The sequence below is a fragment of the Lycorma delicatula genome, chromosome 7 (assembly GCF_047948215.1).
Source record: "Lycorma delicatula isolate Av1 chromosome 7, ASM4794821v1, whole genome shotgun sequence".
NCBI lineage: Eukaryota > Metazoa > Arthropoda > Insecta > Hemiptera > Fulgoridae > Lycorma > Lycorma delicatula.
In genome coordinates, this window is record NC_134461.1 from 22,277,138 (window position 1) to 22,294,853 (window position 17,716).

The 17,716-nt window shown below is 30.6% G+C and overlaps 1 protein-coding gene across 3 annotated transcripts in view; it reads right to left on the reverse strand.

Annotated features, from left to right (window-relative positions):
• The window catches only part of LOC142328455 (uncharacterized), a 40,292-nt gene that overhangs the window by 18,898 nt on the left and 3,678 nt on the right, over window positions 1-17,716 (reverse strand). Inside the window, exon 1 of one of the 3 annotated variants that reach the window (XR_012757275.1) lies at window positions 13,283-13,682. The exons of 1 other annotated variant lie outside the window; for it this stretch is intronic. The gene's annotated coding sequence lies outside the window, so the exon portion shown is untranslated. Of the gene's footprint in view, window positions 1-8,251; window positions 8,786-13,282; window positions 13,683-17,716 lie in introns of those variants that run through there. One more of the 3 variants, XR_012757277.1, reaches the window with a different exon arrangement.

Genomic DNA, 17,716 nt, shown 5'->3' on the forward strand with positions numbered 1-17,716 from the left:
TATGAAATTGATTATTTAAAATTTTTATGAATACTGTGATAAATTTTTTCATTCCTGTAAATGACACTGGGTATGTATGGGTGAAATAATAATAAACGGTGAAATAGTTTGAAATTATTATGTATTAGCCAAGTACTCTAGCCATTACTGATATAAATTATCACAAATTTAGGAAATATTGCTTTTCTGATTTCTCTTTATCTATTAATATGAGTATTTATACAATCATATTATTACTGTTTTATAATAAATATTTTATGTTCAAAAATCAAAAAAGTATTATGATTATTATTAACATAAGATAATCTCTTTATGTAAATTCTAGGAAAATCACTTAAGAACAAAAAGGAAATAATTATAGAAAGGTAGAGAGAATAAAAAAGTTCTTTTCAGTACAGAAAGATGTACTGGTTATTGGCATTAAATGACAAGATATTGTTACATAAAACAATTTGAAAAAAAATTATGTTTATAGGATTTAGTTGTAAATGATAGCAATATTACTGATCTAGAAATTTTGTTAGTTTTCACACAAAATCTTGTTGTTCCTAGTTCAAACAAAATGAGATTGCTAATGTTACATGGCTTGAAAAGAGCCAGTTAATAATATCTCCTTTTCCTACCTTACTATGTTAGATGAGATTGATTATTATAGTGCAAGTCATTTAGCAAGATTTTATAAACATTCAAATCATTGGCTCTTAATCAGTCATAGAAAAATTATGAAGTTAGATCAAAGCACTATAGTATCGTATGTTTTAGATTTGTATGGAATTAACACAAAATTTTATTAGTAAACTTGATGAAAACAAGACTTGCATTAGTTATTTTTGTTAAAATTTTAATCTTTACTTTTTTAAATTGAATCAATTATGACTGTCATTAGCGGCTAAAAATGTCAACAGTTGGCAGTTTACTTAACTTTGATGTACACAAATGAGTTCATTGAATGTGGTTTTGCTGTCGGCATACAACCTTATTTTACCCCATTAAATTTTCTGGATGCTCTGCTCCTTAAAACATTCCAGGCATTGTAGAACTGTCAGGTTATAAGGAATGCATGTCAGTCTTAACAAGAACGCCCAGATATTTTATACTTTTTATGTGAACTTTAGTGAAATATTTCCTTCAATTTAGATTTATAAGAAAAATTTCATTCATGTCATGTTCTTTTGTTATGTTCTGCTATACGTGCATTTATTAATTATAAACTGTAATGTCCAAAAAAATTTTTTGCAATGGTGTTTGTATGATTCTAGTAGCACCCAAATTGTAGAATCATGTATCCATTTGAGTTTACCAATAAATAAAATACCAGTCTGTCAAATTTACTGAAATATGTTAAACAGTAACTTGAAAATTAATCAGAACATACAAATTTTTTTTTTAATTTCTATGTTGTGGCTACACTGCTTGATCACAACCATCTTTTAAGTAGTCTGTATAATTTTAAGTTATCGTTCTTTGGTTATTTAAAAACTTTCATGTTATAAATAGTGTTTTGTGAAAGTTTGTTTCATTATTTATTACAAAATCGTATCTTTGTGTTTTTTGTTCTGTGTGTTTTGAGTATATGATAGTGGACATAACACCAAGAGTTGAAAATTGTTTCTGTTTTTGAGCATACCAGTTTGGCATAACAATGAATAGTTTCTAAGTGTGCTGTTGGATTAGGGATGGTGAATGATGTTTTTAAAACAATTTAAAGTAACTGGTTTTTTTTTTACCTCAAAGGAAAGACAAATGTGGCTGTAAAGAAAAACTACCCTCAACTATCAAATTAACTGATTCATGGAAGCACAACTCCCGTGCCTTCCTCTAACACTGAAGGTTTCATACAAAACTCTTTTCTATATATAACTTCAATTAGGCTATTCCTCAGATTGTTACTTGATTGACCCTTTGAACACCAAAAATACTATCCTCAAACCAACAAAACAAGTGTTGGTCGCAGCAACGACTGTTTTGTCCTACAATTCATTTACTCAAAAGTCCTCATGATTTATTTAAAAATCAAGAAACAGTGTCTTAAATTTAATAAGCCTTTAATGAAAACATACCCTATCTCTTTCTGCTCTCGACTGCTTTTGGAAGCAAGACTAATGTGTACACCCTCCCACACTGCACCTTCATCACAGAGTTTTCTACAGCTTTTAACGCCCTCATGACCCTACAGGGGAAGACACCTTCCATGTGACTGTTTTGGTCGCCACGCCACCCCCTTTGTACCTAGCCCTTATGGGCTTTAGTACTTTGCAACAAAGGCTCTTATGGTCAAAGTACATGCTAACTGGACCAAAGAAGACTAGAAAAGTGTAATTTTTTCTGTTGAGGCACATTCTTATGTTGAGCGGCAAAGGGTTCCATATATAAGAAAAGCATCACATGAAATTATATCACTGGCTCATGTCCAATAATCAGTCCCTAGAATAAAATATTTTGGGGTTGTTTCACATTTGTAGTCCTTGTTTATTACATCAAATTGATGGTATGTTGAAAAGTGATGGATGTATCTAGATTCTAAAGGAAAGGGTTGTGACACAATTTCAAAACAAATTCCCACAAGGCGACAGAGAATTCCAACAAGATTTGGCCTGGCACTGTGCTGTACTGCCAAAAAAGTGGAAAAGATTTTGAATGACAAAACATTAAAGTGCTCTTGTGGCCAGGCAACTCCCCAGACTTGACTCATTGCGGACAGAATTTGGAGTGAAGTTAACACTACAGGAGAACTGTCTTTGGCCCAATACGGTTTCATAAAGGTAAAATTAACAGTTGACGCTTTGAGAAGAGTGGTGATATGGGAAAAAAACACATGCAGGTTGGGTACCTGGAGGACCAGAAAGATTTCCTTGATGGTTCTCCTGGATGTCTACAATACCTTTAATAGTCTACCGTAGGTGGTGGTGGTGGCTAATGAGTTGGTGGACAGTAAGATTAGTGATTAATTGAGAGCAGTAATATGTGACATCCTACATGCATGTGAACTACTCACCACAGTGGAGGATGGTGAAATTAGATTCCGAATGCAAGGTGGGGTGCCTCAAGGGTCTGTACTGACCCTTGAAACCCTCCTTTGAAACCATACATTTGATAGGATTTTGAAGCTGGGGTTCCCTTTGGGATCTCTTTGATTGCTTATGTGAATGACCTAACACTGCTAGTGTCAGGATGTGAAGAAGATGTTGAATACAGAGCGAATAGAGCAATTAAACAGGTGAGCAGATGACTACAATCCAATGGGCTAAGTCTTGAACCCAAGAAAAGTCAGCTTCTCATGGTGGTAGGGAAACATAAAATCAGACCCACACATGTCAGAGTAGATGATTATCAGGTTGCAATGATGCCATGCATCAAATATCTGGGGATTTAGTTCCAACAATAAGGACAATTTAACAAACACCAGAGATGGTCACATGTAAGGCAGAGAAAACCATAAACAATTTAAGATGCTTAATGGGAAATACAGGGGGGCCAAAGGCCACGAAAAGAAGACTGATCCTCACAGCAGTGACATCCATTATATAGTATGCCACTCCAGCTTGGTTTTCGACTTTTAACATTAAGAACAACAAATTTAAATTAAACTCCCTACAACGAAGAATGAATTTGAAAATTTCATCATCTTATAGAACTGTTTCTACAGCCACTGTAGGGGTACTGGCAGGAATACCAACCATTCATCTCTAGGCTCAGAGAAGAAAGCGAGTCTACAAAGGCATGAACAAGGAAGACGCTACCAGATTGTTATATCAAGAATGGCAGGAAAAGTGGAACACGACCTGTACAAGTTCCTGGATGTGAAGGTTAAGCCCCAGATTGAGACTATGGCTGGAGAGGAAACATGGGGAGGTGGGATACTACATCTCTCAGTTCCTCTCTGGCCATGGGAAATCTGGTGACTACCTGAATAGGTTTAGAAAGAGAGCATTTGTTAACTGGGTCTATTGCGGAAGTGAAGACCACAAAACACCACGATATTTGAATGTGTCAAATGGGAAGAACACAGAAAGAGAGAGCTCGAGTCTTGGATGTCACGCCAGATAAAATAGTAACAGTTATACTTAAAGGTCAACAAGAATGGAGGATAGTTGAGAACCTAGTTACTGAGATTCTAAGAACTAAAGAGACAGATTGTAAGGAATGGATCAGAGACTTTAATGTTGAGGGGGAAAAAAAGAGTTAAAAGACCAAGACATGGCCGCTGAATGGGGCCTGGGAACGACATAGTTGGGCCCGGTTCCTCCCGCCTGGCAGTTTGAGGCAGACGTATAGGTAAATAACATAAAGTGTACAGATCAAGTCCTGGCCGCTGGGGAGGGACTCGGGAATGACATAGTTGGGCCCAGTTCCCCCCCTCTTTGGTAGTTTGAGGCAGGTGTATTGAAGAATCAAAAGATCCAAACCGGCGAGCCGACCTGCTGTGCTGAACATATTGCCTGTAGGCGGGAAGGCTTGTTTGAGTTAAAGAACACTCTCCTGGGTTTGAACTAAACTTGATTACTGATCCAGCCCAGAAGAGCGAGGAAAATCTTCCCAGACTTTAACCCAACTGAAAATCTTTGGGCAATAGTTCAAAAAAAGTACTCTCAAAAAACGAATTGTACCATTAAAGTTGAGCTCATTAAAACAATAATATCTGTATGGTTTCATGATGAAGAAATCAACAAAATATATAGTACACTTGTTGAATTGATGACAAATCGTGTTCTGAAGTGATTAAGAATAAAGGAGAACATTTAATTGCTAGATATTGACAAATTATTGAGGTATGATTTTTTCTAAACAGTTATTTTTTATTAAATAATATCTGTGTCCATGCTACTGTATGTGGAAAGAAAATTTTCAAAATCTTACCAAAATTTAATTATTATGTTATTGATTTTTTAAAAATTATATTAACACTCAAGCATGAAATAATACAAATATGTTTATAATTAAGAGGTGGGAGTAGTATAACTATTCAAAAATACTCCAATGTATTTTTGAATTTTCATTTGGTTTATGATTTTCCTAAATTTGTTTATGAGTTATACTAAAAAACAGATCAGCTGGGAGTGATGGCTAAGCAGAGACAGATAAACTGACTTTATTTCTTATTATAAATATATTTTTGTGCTGGTTATTATAAATGAAAAAGAAATTTCTGCCAGTTTGTAAAAAATAAAGCATTTGTTGATACAGTTTTATTAGAGAATGCCTTTTACATCTGTATAACTGCTGTTGTTGTTATCACTGTCAGATAATGTATTGTGTAACTAGTTTAGGAAGATGACTGCTATGAAAAAGGCCTTGCGTGCTGCAGTTTACAAAGTCTCTGTTATTCTGTTACAGTGATACAGAGACATTTCAGAAAAAAAGTTCAAAAAATGACCGTTAACTGAATAAACGTCTATGACTGGAATAAACAATTTTGAAACACAGAGTGTTTGTCTAGAAGGAAAGGTTTTGTGAATATTGTCTGCGTTAGAGGAATAAAATTATGTTTGTGGTGTGTATCGATGAGCTCAGGTAAACAACTACAAGGGTGAGTTTAAAACTTCATATTTCACAAATGACTGAGTGGAAAATTTTCTAGAAATGCCTGAAAATGACCCCATATAAATTACATTTAGTACAAGTTACAATAACCCACCGGGTTGGTCTAGTGGATAACGTGTCTTCCCAAATCAGCTGATTTGGAAGTCGAAAGTTACAGCGTTCAAGTCTTAGTAAAGCCAGATATTTTTACATGGATTTGAATACTAGATCGTGGATACCGGTGTTCTTTGGTGGTTGGGTTTCAATTAACCACACATCTCAGGAATGGTCGAACTGAGAATGTACAAGACTAACACTTCATTTACACTCATACATATCATCCTCATTCATCCTCTGAAGAATTATCTAAACGGTAGTTACCGGAGGCTAAACAGGAAAAAGAAGTACAAGTTACAATAAAAAAGCTTTATGTAAGGCTCTCTGTGTGGACATATAGATTGAACTGAGAATGTACAAGACTAACACTTCATTTACACTCATACATATCATCCTCATTCATCCTCTGAAGAATTATCTAAACGGTAGTTACCGGAGGCTAAACAGGAAAAAGAAGTACAAGTTACAACAAAAAAGCTTTATGTAAGGCTCTCTGTGTGGACATATAGATTGAACCTATTGGGGATTTTCTTCATCGTTCAATTTTTGCTGAGAATGGTTCTTTCACATAAATGGATAAATGAAAACTGTTAATGCATGAATATGAAGAAGAAAATCCTAGAGAAACAATAAACATGTGTTACACATATGTTTACATACACATATGTTTTGTGCCGTAATCCATAAAAGTAATAACATAATAAAGTAATTCCTTTGAAAAGTAATCCCATGAAAAGCATATTCTTGGTTTTCGTGAACAAATGATAACTGGGGAAATTTATCTTTACATGTTAAGTGAGTGGATAAAGTCTCAACTTCATGAAAATGATGAGATTTTTATTTTTGTACAAGATGAAGCTCCATCTTAATGGTAATGTAGATGTTTTATTAGCATGTTATGAAGTGTTGGATTGGTTGTTTAGCATATGAAAACATGGTGCTTAACCAGTGACTTCTTAAAGTTGTCTGGATTGTTAACTGTTATCATTACTTTTTGTGGAGTTTTATGAAAGACAAAGGTTTCATCTCATCACTTCCTGTAAAATTAAATGATTTGAAACAATGTATCACAGCAACTGTTGCTAGTATTGAGCATAATGTACTGCAGTTTGTTTAAGATGAATTAGACTACTGCATTGTTGTCTGTTATGTGACACAAGGTAACAAAATAATTGGAATATTCACAATAATAAAGTTTAATTATTGTTGATCTGCTATACAGATTGTAATTCATGATAATTGTTTAACCAATGTATTACGTTGAGTTGTGAATTGTATCTGGATAAATTCTAAATTATTTTATTGTTATTTTTCATATTTAATATATTTATTTCATTTGTTTGTATTTAAGTAATTAATATATAAACTTTAATCACATCTACTTTTTATGTTATAATTTGTTTTTATATTTATAATTTATCTTATAATGATGTGATCTACATAATGTATTATTATATACTGATTAAAATAAAAAAATATTTATTTGTTGTATGACATTCATCTCATATGATATTTTAAAAGAATTTGTTTGTCATTTATCTTAGCTTCATTCATATACATTGTACATTTTTTTGGAGACCCTACTGTACTTAGCTACTTTTGCAATCGGACTCACCATAAGAATAACAAATCGTTTGAATTTGGCCTCTTCAAATGATGTTTGTTATATTTAAAAATTTCTTTCTATACTGCATGTAGTTTGAATACATTTTTATGAACTAACAATTACTTTTATAAAATTAAGAAGTTATTAAAAGGTTTTTAACTTTGTTAAGTAGATGATAATAAACAGATGGAATTACTAAGAAACATCCATTAGCCTATCAACATTAAATGACAAAAAGATGGATGTAATAAGATATAATGATATAAAATAATGAGTTATAAAAATACATTAAATGATATTAATTCATTACTCTTGTGCAAGTGTAATATAATCTAAAGTTGTAATATAAGGAAATAAATAATTTATATTTATCTATTTATCAAGTACTCTATCTTACACTTAACAAGATTAATCATAAACTATTAAAACATTTGCAAAGATATGGCAATCATACTGACTCCATGAAAAAGATTGTGATCTTAAATGATCATCGAGTAGGTGAAAAATATGCTGAACTGCTGCAACCACAAAATGCACGGAAAACAATGGGCAGGCTGAATGCAGGTATTTATTTTTTGCTACCATAAGATATCCAGGTGAAGGGTCAAATTACAGTCAAAGTAGGAGGAATGGAATAAAGACATATATATATTTTTTGTGAAATGAATAAGTGGTACACTTTCAAAATATGTGGTATATGCTTCCAGAAGATCTTCTTGGAGCTTGTTCTTTGAAACAAAAATTAAAAATTAAAATAGGTAGATGAAAAGGTCAGCACCTGTTGTTTAGAATATTTTAATTAATTCCTAATATGGTCATGTTCCTTTGTATTATAAAAAAATGGTTTAACATTTGTTCTTCACATCTATTTAAGATTTGGTTTAAAAAAAATAAATTTGAAAACTATTTACTTTGAAAAGTTATTTTTTTAACTAAAAATTGATACTTTGTGTGATGTTAGGTAATTTGGTTAGCGGATAATAAAATAAAATAAAACTATAAACTTACCACCACTTCTCTCTACATCGCCCCATGACATATCTTTCTCCTTCTCGACAAGGAGATATTACTGTTCTTGATGGTACTTTTAATATAGAAGGTTGAGATGTCAGGTTAACTAGTTCATTATTGTTTACTAACACACGTGATTGCAGATTACTGTTATAAATTTCAGCATTATTTTCAAATTTTAAAGTGCTCGGTTGATAGTTCAAAGTTTGATTTTTTATTGTTTTTATTGATAAACCGTGTGTGTCGTTTAAATGTACTGATAATAAAATTATAAAAAAAAAGATAAACTTAACCGTTGCAGAATTACGTATCATAATTTTGTTATTATATGATTGCTATTAAATGAAAGACTGAGAATCAGTTAAATATTAAAAAATAGATAAACAAAAAACGATTCATACTAAAAATAATTATCTAATGAAATATTTTGCTTTAGTACGTAATTCAGCTGGATACTTGCCAATAACATTTATTAAATTAATGATCATTTATATTTACGGTACTGATAATAAATCCTACATTTTAGTAAGGTTGTATAACTGTGTGTTAAGTACTATTTATAATTTTTGTATTAACTGAAACTCATAACTTATTGACTAGGATTAATATAACAACATATGAAAATTACTAGTCTATATATATATATATATATATATAGTCTAGTCTTGTTATATTACTAGTCTATATATATATATATATATATATATATATATATATATATATATAGACTAGTAATTTTCATTCACATTTAATTAATTCTCTTTGCAGAAAATAAATTATAAATTATAATGACCTGATTTATTTCTAATTCTTTTATTTATAAAATTTCATAGATGTTTAAATGTATCCCATTTAATCATAACATCAAGTCATCTGAATAGTTAGCATTGCTTGTTCTACACTGACCAGTTCTGAGATTTGAATTGTAAAGTTGGTGATGGTATTTATTTATATGTACTGAAAAAGTAAACAATTAAATTAAAAAGTAATAGCTGTGATATTTTCAGAGAGATGAGGATGCATAAAACATTAGAAACATTATTTTAATTTACTTCAGGATGTTACTCTTTAAGAACTAAACTGGAATTAATGGTGCCGTACTACTACCATCAGAAGTGGAGTGTTAGATAGTGAGATATAAAACAAATTAAGAGTCATCACTTGAGGAAAATGTCAGAAAAAACTACCTTTATAAGCCTAGAATTATAATTAAACTGGAATAAGAAAGATTGGTATGCAGAATATAATATTGACTTCAGAATAGTCCATTGTGACTAATTCACGATGGTAATAAAGGAAGAAAAATAAACTATATCCTGTTCAGAAGAATTGATGATTTTATGTGACATTCCTGTAATATTTCTTCCACACGGGCATTCTTTTAGTTGATTTTATTGAAAGGGATCTGGCTGATTGGTTTGTACGATTTAGTTAGATATTTTTCCGTGCCGTAGATTTAAAAATGAGTAAGATTTTACCAGGAAAGCCTGAACCTTGTCTCAGACGGTTCAGGTTGGCAAAAAAAAAGACCACCAGGTTAAAAATTTATTTTCTTTTTAATCAGCAAATAATCTTTTTTTGTATTAAACATAAATTAGATGTAGTGATTAGAAACAATATTTAAAAAAATATTTGTGCATATATATCTTGTTTTATGGAAATGATGTATGGGCAACAGAAAAATCAAAAAATAAAGAGTGGATGTTTACGAATTGTATTTATTATTGTCTGTATCAAGTGTTTATTATTAAAAAAAAAAAACCTATTTAGTCTGTGTTGTATCTATGTTTATATATATATGCATGCAATAAAATTTAGAGATAATGATTTCACAGGGCTTAACAAATTTTCCCTTTATAAATAAATAACATTCTGTTTTTTTTTTTTTTTTTTAAGAAACTGTACTCCGTTACAAGTAACACTATGTTTGTTTTATGTAATATAAAAATTACATAAAAAAACAAGTCGAGAGGCCTGTTCAAATTATATAGATTTGAATTTTAACCTTTTGCTCTCGTTTAGTCCCATAAGTCTCTCAGGAGTCGTATGGCCACTGCGATTGGCCCCGGCATTTTCTCTACCGGTTTTAATTTTTTCACAGTCGCGTACCTCCCAGCTCGTATGGCCACTGGGAGTGTCCTGTACAAAATTTCGCGAACACTTGCACGGCCACTGTTAATTGTCTTGATATTTGTATACTATTTCAATGTAAATATTGTTTTACATTGGTCGCTATTCACATCCTTTGTTCGCTAGGACCTGGTAAAACAAAAGATTGTTTTGTATGCAGTGACAGAAGTGCTAGTGGGGCAAGGAAACGTTCCAAATATGTGTAAAACGTGCGCTGTACAACCTGCATTATGCATTGGGACAATGCTTCGAACAGTATCACATAGACAAAAGACTCAAGGAATAAAACACTAAACACACTTGTTTTATAAATCTTCTGTTTTTTATTCATTTTTATAATTTTTGTTTTTTATTCAATTTATAATTCATGTAATAATTATTTTTCGGCTTCATAACACAAAAACACAAAGAAATTCTAAACTGATTATCTGTATTTTACTCTGTCAATAAACCAGAACAATTGTTATTATTTCATTTCTGTTTTTGTATTTATCTTTATTCATATAATATTAACAACATGTTTTTGTGAGGCGTAAAAAATTACGCAGTTCTATGTTTTTCATTTTAAGATTGTAAATAAAATAGAGCTAGTTTAAAAAATCATCGCGTTTCTTCTGTAAATGCTCTTTCAATTTTTCCATTTAAGGTAATAGTCGAGAAAATAATTTCGAGCTATTGACAACTGGCGGTCGATATGGCAGCCGTGCAGCGGCAGACAAACGAGCGGCCACTCACAGTGGCCATACGACCTGAGAGAATTATTCACGTGGAACATATTTCAAATTGTTCGGGAATGGCGGCTGGCCACTGACAGTGGTCTTTCGAGCGCAAAGGGTTAAAGAAAATGATTATTTTATATCTTATTGTGTTATAATGGACTCTTAAGAAATACTATTTTCAAAACAGTAATTACGTTACATTTAATAATTTTGTTACATACAATAATCTGTAGATTTTTTATTATATATTTAAAGAAATATTTTATTTCTACTGACTCCCGGCTTTTCACAGGGTAATTACTTCCTATGCACTCTTAATATTTTACAAATCCCTATTCCTTCCGTCATCATCTACCAGATTTTTTTCTTTGCATCATTTCATCATCTCTCATTTCTTTGTCGTTAGTTCACATCCGCGTCTATAGTTTGGTATAGTTCTATTTTTTCTACTGTTGTTTACCACTACTATTTATTTCCGTATTTCTTCGGTTCATATATATATATATATTTTTCTAAAGTCAATTCATCTAAGAATAACTTTTTTTGTACTAATATACAAAATTATATTTATTTGATCAACTTAGCACAGAACAATGATTAAAGTAGGATGAAACCTTATTTTATCATATATGCAAAAACGTTTTCGTGAATTTCTTGCAGTATCAGTTGCAATACATTTTTTTTCAAATTGTTCATATTACAAATTGTTCATATTACACTGTTACAATTTAATAATTGTATTTTACACATAAATATTATAAAATAATTTTTTTTTTTTTTTTTTTTTATTTTTAATAAAAAAAACAAAATAACTTTGTTAAAATTTAATTATTAGATTTTTTAAATATGAATTATATAAATTAACGATTCAAAGTTAAAAATTGAAATTAAAATTAAAAGTTGAAAATTACATGTATAGAAATAAGATGACAATTGATAAAAATTAAAATGAAAATAAACTAAAAAATAAATAGTATAAATAGAATAAATATATATGTGGTCTAGCTAGCCAATATTACATTACTGTACAAACTTACAAATCTTTTTTAATTCTTAATTTTTAACTTGTATTGTTTAATTTCAATTTCTATTTTTAACTTTGAATCATTGATTTTTATAATTCATATTAAAAAAATCTAATAATGAAATTTTAATAAAGTTTTTATTGTTTTTTTATAAAAATAAAAAAAACAAATTTATTGTTTTATAATTTTTATGGATAATACGTCATTTCATGTGAACAATTTGAAAAAATGTTTTCCAACTGATGATGCAAGAAATTCGTAAAAACGATTTTGCATACACAATAAAAATAAGGTAAGTGTCATCCTACTTTATTTATTGTTCTGTACATAGGTTGATCAAATAAATATAATTTTGATTATATATATATATATATATATATATATATATATATATATATATATATATATATATAATCAAAATTATATTTGATGAAGAGACTGAGTTTACTGTCTAGAAAGTGGAAAATAAGGCATTCCCAACAGTAAATAAAATAGAATGAACAAGGAGGTGCATAACCAAATGAAATATAGGGGGTATTCAAAACTTTTTTTGAGGTGCATAACCAAATGAAATATAGGGGGTATTCAAATGCTCAAAAGTGGCAGTGTCATCATTAATATTACTTTGTGGAGGCCTTACAACTTGGTCAGGGAAAATTGTTTGTGTTATATTGAAGCGTGATATTCGGTTCTAGATCAGTAGGACTGTTTCGATTTCCGTTAAGAACCTCATTTTTAAATATCATTTCATTCAGCTCACATCTACCTTATTAAAATACATATGAAAGTAGGTGTGAGGTTGTAATTATGAAAATAATATGAAAAATAAAATAAACTTCTGTTTTAGTGATTATTTTTATGCCCCTTGTCATAATTTACTTTTTACCCGTTTTATCTCAATGATAATTATATTCATACATAATTTTGCGCGTGTGTCTTTCTGTGTTTAGTGTTTTACATGTTTTTCATATAGTTTTTTACATGTAGATTATTTATGTGTACTACTAATATTTTCGAAAATGTTATATTTTAACCAAATTTTCTATAATTAGTATTTACGTAAAATTAATTAAAAATACTTTTCAAATTAATTAAAAATATTTTTCTTAATAATAATAGTCGGTAATTTAATTTAATACATTTAATTAACTTACCACCACTTTTCCTTGGCTCTCTCAAGTAAATGTTTTAGACCTTTTGAATATCTTCCTGGCATTTTAAATATCGATGCTGTAAGATCAGTGTTACCGTTTAAATCTGGTTGATATGCATTATATTGAGATGCTATTGTTTTTATCAATAATATAATTATAAAACAAATAAATAACTTCTTAAATGCTGGAGGATTAAGTATCATTTTGTTATTATGTGATGCCATCTAATGAAAGACTGATTCAGTTAAACTTTAACTAACAGTTAAGAAGATAACTGTTACTAGGCATAATACTTCATTATCAATATTATCTAATGAAGTATGTTGTTTTTCTCAATAATTCTGTTGAACGGTTGCCAACATCATTTGTTAATTTAAAATTGTAATTTACATTTATTGGAACCGATAAGTAATTAGTTGATAATAATAAGATCAAAAATATATGTTGTTGATTATTTTTCTCAATTATAATGTCTTATGTACTCTTAGCAAAATCTTTATTTAATTCTGTTTTTTTTTTTTTCAAATGCTGAAGTAGTTTGAAAGACCATGAAAAGCATTGTATATATTTAATTTTTTTGTAATTTTTTACGTTTACACTTTTACACATTTTTTAAACTGATATGTTTATAAAAAAAATTATAAACTTTATATAAAAAACTTTATAAAAAAATTTAATTAAATCTAAAATAAGATGGTCATTTTGACTGTTAAACATCCATCCTGATCCCATAGGGGAAGACACCCTCCATGAGGCAGTTTCGGTCACCACACCACCTCCTTTGTACCTAGCCCTTATGGGCTTTTCCGAAGGTCATCATCAAAACCTCGGCGAAAGGCATCTCTCACCCTTGTTCTTGCCTCAGACAAGATGTCACCGATGCAAACGTCACGTGTGATATTCTTATCGGTGTATTACTATCGTTAAGAACAGTCAAGAAAAGCAAAAACAAACACATCCAAACTAAGTCTCAAACAAAACTGAATAACAAAAATAAAGAATTGAAATCGAACTACCTAACCGAAAGGCAAACAGTTGAGTTCAACACGCAATAACTAAGAATACGAGAACAAACATAAAAAAAAATCCACGAATACAAAACAACAAAAAAAAGGTAACACAACAACAAAAACAGAAACAGAAAACTGAAAATACCAAGCGGCACTCTAGACCCCTTCAGCAACCCTTTCCTTTGCCAAGCAATTTATGAAGTTATCCACTATGACCCGTTCGGCCTGGTTTCACCAATTAACTCGCAGATCTAACGCCGACCCGATAATATTTAGCTGACAAATAGTTCCCGTGCGCATCAACTCGTACCTGGAGCATTCATACAAAACATGATGAAGGTCATCCAACCGTCCGCATTGCGGACACATTCCTGAGTCCACCAGATCGAACTTCTACAGCCTGTTCCTAAAACCGCTGTGCCCTGAAAGTTATTGCGTTACGTAATTGAACGAGTTTACCCAAGAGGCGCCTTGAAAACTAACAACATCCGGAAAGAGACCATGCATATAACCTCTGCCCCATCTCATCTGGCGTGCCACAGAGTATTTCCATGTTTAATTTCCCGAATTTTTTCAGAAGTTAACTTACCTAACTTCTTGGCAGCGTAACGCTGTTGCTTCTCTGACGCAAGAAAATCTATCGGTTTCACGCCCGCACTCATCAAAATCGCATCCCGTGAAATCGTGCGGTAGCCACCAGCTACCATTAACAATATTAATTTGGTAAAGTTGAAATTGAAGATATTTTAAGATGTGTTTTTGTGAAAGGGAGTTATGAAAATGAATTGGATAAAAATTTGGGAACTTTTTATTTACAATACTTTGTTGTTAGCTCATGTATTAAGTACTCGAGTTAATTGAGGAAAGATGTTCTGAAAGTGAAAACTGTAGGATGTAGCAAAGTTTTTCATAAAATGATTAGTTACATATATGTGATGTAACAAATATGGTGAGATTAATCGATTAGCCCATTGTAGAGATGAATAGAGAATTGCAACAAATTAATCTGGTAAATGACTTTGAAATAAAATTGCAGAAAAGAAATTTATTTTTTATTTTGTCAGATTTATTTTCTACTGGTATAAGGATTCTGCACTGGAATAGGTTGCATCATGTTTTATTGTCGATTAAACAAATAATTTGTATAATTTTTTTTTACAGATTGGTACATTGATAAAATAACTGCTGGTTTTGCGGCAGAGGTGTTTTGTACTTATTCATGAACTGTATTCTGCACAAGTTAATGGTTGTATTCTACATTATCGGCAAATTTGGTTACATGAATACAAAATCATTTACTTATAATTATCATGCCATTTATATGATGGCCTCTTCAAGATTCTTTGCAAAGAATTTCATGAAAGCCATTGCTTTCATTTGTACTTTGGAAGATAGATTTTTTTTTAAAGATTTTTATTAAGTTAAAAAATGAGATATTTTTGTGCTAAATACAGAGCCACTGAAAAAGGTTGCAGCAGTTTAAAAAAAATTGTGTCTCAAACTACTAGAGATAATCAAATGAGTATTTGTTTTTAAAAATTCACTAACTCAAAAATATTTTACTTACCTTAGAATGTTTAAATATGAGCTCTGCAAACATCTAGCTGATAATTGACTTCTGCCCAGGTCTGCTGTATCATCGCAGGCATAACAGTAGCAATAGCGGTGGTGATACGTTGTCTTAAATGTTATACATCCCTGATTTTTTCACAATAGCCAATGTTTATAATGTATCTCCATAGAAAAAAGGCTAGGGGTGTCAAATCTTGGCTTCTCAGCGGCCAAACGACAGGACCAGCCCAATCCAATGAGTAGGAAATCTTTCATTGAGAGTGTGTCGAACGCCTAGGCTAAAGTTTGGGGTGCACCATCTTGTTGAAACATTACAGCAACATTACTTTCTTGTTCAGTTAGCGCCCCTGCACTTTAAACTAGGTGTTCGATGCACCCTCAATGAAAGATTCTCTAATTGTTGGGTTGGTAGGGCCGGTCCTGTGCTTTGGTCTATGAGAAACCCAGATTTGAGACCTAGATTTTTTTCTATGAGGATTTGTTAAAAACATTATATACAGTGAAAAATCAGGGATGTACAAAATTTAATACAATGGATCATACTGCTATTGCCACAATTATGTCTACGATGTTCCAGTAAACGTTATCAGAAGTTGAATATTGGCTGGATGTTTGCAGACAACATTCTAAGGTATCTAAAAAAACTTTTTGGGTTGGTGCTTTATAAAAAAAATTTCATTTGATTATTTCTAGTAGTTTCTAACAAATGATTTTTTTAAATTGCTGCAACCTTTTTGATGACCTGTATAGTTTGTGAACACATATTTTTTTTTTGTTTTTAAATAATGTTTTGATAAATCTGTCAATAATTTATCTATCAAAATGTTTTAAAATTATAATCTTTTGTATTTTATTATCTATTAACTTGTAACAGATATATGATTATATAAAACCAAGTTTAACTATCTGGTATTTCTCTAGTGGCTAACATATTTCTACGTATTTATAAAGGGAATACTTGGTCAAATTAAAAAAAAATATATTTCTTATAAAAATTGTTTCAAATTTATTTTCTGTAATTCTTGTCCTCAGAATTCTTTAACTAAAATTCATCCACAAAATTAAATAAGGTGGGAATTGGAAAAGCCTTCATTAAACATTTTTAAAAACATTTATTTGAAATGAAATACTAAAATAAAATTCAATTTTTTTTTATAAATTTCACTCATGGAAAACGATATAAATCCCTCTTAAAGTATGTGAATTAGTCAGAAGCTCAAACTATTAGTTTAAGAAAAATGACAATGAAAATTCACGTGCTGTCAGTTAAACTTTACTGTTTATCCAGAAATGCATTTTGTTTAAATTTAAATTTAAAACTATGCTCAGATTTCAATGAAAAACATTGTTAAAAGATCGTCCCAGTGGCTTTTTGAGTTTAACATCATTTACAACCATGCATATACATAGAAATCCTGATTTATTTATAAAGATTAATTACTTTCTTTTATCATCAATCCTGACCATTTTATTCTTACTTCCGTACAGCTACAGCTATATATTCTTACTGGCTACAACTATATATTCTGCTGCAGCAGCTATAGCTATAACAGGAAAGTATATAGATCAGTCAAATAAATCTAAAAAAATTGATTTTTTTAAGTTTCGTACCTTAAGGAGACATTTAAAATAAAACTTGACCAAAAAAATAAATTTTAAATAATCTAAGAAAAAAGTTAATTTAGTACTACCAAATTCAAAAAATCTATTTTTGTCAGACGAATATTTGTGCACATATGTTGGCCTGTATTGTTGTTATAACTCTGGACCCCATAAACCGATTTTATTCATATTCAATGGACAGGTATCACCTTTGAGGGAAAGAAACGTATTAAATTTTTGCAATACTTGG